Below are 4,861 nucleotides of genomic sequence, written 5' to 3'. Positions count from 1 at the left end.
GCTCACCATCACTAATCATCAGAGAAATGCAAATCAAAACTACCCTGAGATATCACCTAACCACAATGAAAATGGCCCACAATCTCATTACCACTGGTCAAGGCCCAAAACTGCTTGGTCTCTAGCCTGGTTTATCTAGCTGTTTTCCAGATTCAGACCACTATGCTGTTATCTTCCTCAGGAACAACTGCTCTTAAATACCTGAGGGCTATTTACTTTAGCAGAAGGGAGAGCAAGAGAGAGATAGTCTTTAAGGGTGACATAGTCTTAGAAGAGTAAGTGTTAGCAGTCTTTATAAAAGCTTAGTAATGTTCAGCAGAGAGACACCTTGCTGGCATTCTTCAAGCAGGAAGTGACAGAGTCAGAGTAAGGGGGTCTGAGATAGAATGAGCATGCTCCTGACTGCCTTCTCCTGCAGCCGAATATAGAGTTGATCTCATGACTTTTAACACCACAGGTGTAGAGACTGCCAATTCACTAATGCTCTGTCTCCCAAGCTCTCAAGCTTGTTCAGAAAGCTAAATCCCTCCCCATGCCCTTTTCACCAAGGTGTGCTATAATCGAGTTACAGGTGTTACTTATAACTCTCACTCCTCCTAGCCATAAGCTATATGGGGTGCTACACCACAAAGTCTCAAAGCTGCAGATGCTGGCATGAACATGGAGAAAAGGGAACACTTTTACACTGCTGGTGGGACTGCAAACTAAGACAACCTTTTTGGAAGGAAGTATGGAGAATCCTCAAAGAACTTCAACCACACCTCCCAATTGATCTTGCAATCCCATTACTAGGCCTCTACCAAGAAGAAAAAAAATCCTTTTATCATAAGGATATTTGTAGTACACTGTTTATCACAGCTCAATTTGTAATTGCCAAAATGTGGAAACAACCTAAATGCCCATCAACCCAGAAATAGATTAATAAGCTGTGGTATATGTATACCATAGAATACTATTCAGCTACTAAAATAAATGGAGAATTTACATTTTTTTGTATTAAAATGGATAGAAGTGGAACACATTCTTCTTAGTAAAACATCACAAGAATGGAGAAGCAAGAATCCAATGTACTCTATTCTAATATGAAGGAAGCAGATGAGCTAATACAAGATGGGGTAGGGGAATGACCAAATGGGGACAAAAGATGATGATGGAAGATGGGAAGTCATGGTGTACGGCACATCTCTTGTGGGTGATACACAATTATAAGATGGACATTAACTACCAGATGCAATCAGTGTAACCTAATTCTTTGCAACCTCAATAAATCCCAAACAAACAAAAAAACCTCAAATACACACAAATAGAATACAGTAGTTGTTATGAGGAATGAGGAGTACAGGAAATGGAGAGATGTATATATGTTTATAAAGTACAAATTATATGGCTATAATAAAACTGTGTTACATATTCAAAAATTTCTTAAAAATAGATTATAGATTCTCTTACCAAACACATGGAAATCAAAACATCATGCAATATAACATCAATGTATATTGTGAAAGAACAAAAGGTAGGGGAAAACTAACAGACAAACACACCAGTTTCTTATTCAATCTTCAAGGCATGCTACACAGGAAAAAAGCACTTGTTGGGTTATCTGCAGCCACCTGCATACACTTTGGGCCCTTGGCTACTGGTCAGGGGCTACAAGTCCTTCACTGGCTGATTCAGTGGAGAGTGGAGTTTGATCGACTCTCACTGGATGCCCCCATCATCCCAGGGAGGCATATTCACAGGTCATGAAATTTCACATTTTAAGAAATAAAAACTTACAGCCCATACAAGAATAGAATAAGCTAAATGTTATTTATGTAGAACAACAATCTGAGTTCCTACACAGTTAAAAATTCTTAATTGTTTTATGTATTTGCTTTATGTATTTCTATATTGTATTTATGTCCTAGAATGTGTATTCAAATGAGTTTATACCCTCACATTAATCTGAAATACACAAAGAATGAAAAAAATGTCTACAAATTGAAATGTCCATATGGATACTCAACACTGGCACTAAATCTGAATTACAAAAGAAAACAAAAAGAAATCCTGGTGTGATGTGGCTTTGTAATGCATAATCTGAGGACTCTGCACAAGAGACTGCACCGTGGATCCAAATTTGTCCTACAAATAAATTCCATACAAGCAGTCCAGGATCAGCCATTAGGCAAACACCAAACCTTGCTTTCCTGGTGAGATCTATCGCAAACACACTTGTCTTCCCTTCCTGGGGACTAGATAGGAGTCTGCTCAAAAACACGATGCTGAACACCAGTTGTGAGATTATGAAACATTCAAGAATGTAGACAACCTTCTGTCTTTAAAACTTGGAACTCAAGGGATATCAGCAAGGTAAATGTTCCCTTCCTGTACATGTCTGATTTCCCATGAGAAGAAACTATGAGAAAGAACTTTTCACAATGTCTCCCTAGTTTTCCGGCCCATCCAGCACCTACTGCTATACCTAAATATTGAAAGACCCATGGAAGTTCCACTCCATGTCATATACTAGGGACAGGTTTACTCATTTACCCTCTGGGCAGCTCTGTAAGGTCAGTCCCATTTCACAGATGACCAAGCTTAGGCTCATACAGCCCTAATCACCTCCCTAGATAAGTGACCCAACTGGAATGAGGTTATACCTTTCACCCTCCCTAGAGGACCCTCACCAGCCTTGTTTTTAGAAGATAGGCTTCTAGGGCTTGAGAAATGGTCACATCACAGTCCCCTACTATATGATCCCAAGGCCCTTCACTCCACAACCCCTCTGAGAGATAAAGATGACAGAGGAGATGACATCCCAGCCTTTAGGCCAAGCACATGAGGGCCCCATGAGTTGGAGGATCCCTGAAGTGGTGAGTGGATTCAAGTAGAAGCCTTGGGTCAGATGAGCCAAAGTGAAGGAAAGCAAGTGTACTTTATATTTCGTCTCCTTAAATCCTAAATGCTATTCTTTAAACCTTTCAGCCACAACTATGACCATTGTTCAGGTCAGGGTGCTGCCTTTATGTAATTCAGGGAGACCCCTTTGTTAACTCCTGATCAGCTTTTAACTCTGCAATACTCTAAAGTTTAACATTTTCACTTGATATCGCTAGGTCTCTAAATGCTGTCATCTCACCCCAGACTTCCAGTAGTGTCACCTGTGGTACTGTCCAACATTTTTTTCTGTTTAAATCCAATATCTAAAGTCACATGATTGAAGTTAAAAGTATTGTCAAAATGAATATAACATGAAAAATGTATTAATACAAGGAAGAAAACACTTGAAAACTAAATCTCAGATACTGGGTTATAATCCATGATTTCTGAACCACAATCTGTATCAACATGACTGATAACCACTTTCAACAGAAAATTTGCATTAATAAATATGGGAATAATAAACATGTTAAAATAAATCATGTTTGGTATGAAATATACCCAAACCATCAGTATTAATAAGGCATAAATGTAAATTCTAAGAATAACATTAAGTGAAAGGGGCAATTTAAAAAAAAAAATTAGTGCTGTGATTCCACTTTGGAAAAGGCTACAAGAGTAAGTGAATATATTCACGTACACCTCAAGTACCTACAGGGACACATCTGGAGACTGTGCACCATTCTCTTGAGAACAGGCGCTTTCCATCCTGAAGTTAGGAGTGTAGTAAATGAGAGATGCAGATTAATTTGAATTTATGAATAGATTTTCATATATTGTTTGATAGTCTGTATTCTGGGGAAGAAGCATTTTGATAAATGCTTGGGAACACATTCACAAAAATTATGTATGATGGTTTCACGAATAGGAAAATGCATTCATGGTTCAATTGGAGCTGAAAAACAGTACATAATAGTTGAATTAATGGTGTCGTGTGTCCTTCTGTCTCATTTAACTTTATCATCAATAAAAACACAAGCACAGCTTTACCTTCAATATACGCCTGGGATGGAACTTATCTCAGTTGTAGATATCCCATGAACTGATGAATACGGGAACATTGCCACCAGAAACAGAATAATTCCAGAAAACTCTGATGCCTTCTTGTAGCAAAGATCCCAATCTCCACCTCCCTTCCCCTTGCTGATTTCCCTGGTCTGAGACACTGAGAGCCGCAATCTTGCTTCTGGCCATCAGATGGCAACCATATTTTTTTCTTTAGTAACTAAGGACTTGGAATCGTTTGTTTACTCGGTTCACAAATACCGTCCATGAAATTGACATGTATAAAGTATAAATGTGAATTCCACAACAGTTCCATTTAAGGTTTACCCCAAATTTACACTGTATTTACTCATGTCTGCCTTCATCACTGAAGGTGGAGGCATCCACGTTGCAGAGGGTTCCCTGCCCAGGAACAAAGCATACACCCTCCATTGCCCACCTCTGTACTAGCTTCCCAGACATTTTCTCAGCCCCTCAGTCATTCGCTCTCCTGGACTACAGTAGACAAACTTGTCCAGACACTGTTTCCCAGTGCCCCCATCCTCTCTCAGTCACCTCCTACCTGCCCCAGGCTTCCCTAAGTCAGCTGAAGACTCCCAAAGTGACCTAGAGCTCCGTCATGTTTAATCCTATGGATGCCCCTATCTATGAATATACTCATTCCTTTGCGCTGTCAATAATTATGAACCTGACAGAGCCGATCCTTAAGAAGGACCCTGAGTGGCAAACTAAGCCTATATTTATAATAGAGACAAGCAGCCACTGACTGACCACAGATACACCCTTACTGTGAGTTCCAGACAACCTTCAGCTTTTTAACTTCGGGGAATTGCAGAGCTCACCGAAGCCATCCAATCAGAGTTCACCTCTCTAGCCAATTAGCACTCAATTGTATGGACCAATCAGAACTCAGATTTAACAACCAATCAGCAAT

General features: G+C 39.6%; 1 pseudogene across 1 annotated transcript in view; it reads left to right on the top strand.

The window, feature by feature from the left end:
- Positions 1 to 2,979, top strand: part of LOC105888272 — a 3,713-nt pseudogene extending 734 nt beyond the window's left edge. The window contains exon 2 of the transcript XR_001161817.1: positions 2,968 to 2,979. The product of XR_001161817.1 is annotated as a 6.8 kDa mitochondrial proteolipid pseudogene (transcript). The remainder of the gene's footprint in view (positions 1 to 2,967) is intronic.
- The last annotated feature ends 1,882 nt before the right edge of the window (positions 2,980 to 4,861 follow it).

Source organism: Otolemur garnettii, unplaced genomic scaffold (assembly GCF_000181295.1).
Source record: "Otolemur garnettii isolate 467f Iridium unplaced genomic scaffold, OtoGar3 scaffold00248, whole genome shotgun sequence".
Classification (NCBI taxonomy): domain Eukaryota; kingdom Metazoa; phylum Chordata; class Mammalia; order Primates; family Galagidae; genus Otolemur; species Otolemur garnettii.
This window is presented reverse-complemented; position numbering and strand designations above follow the sequence as displayed.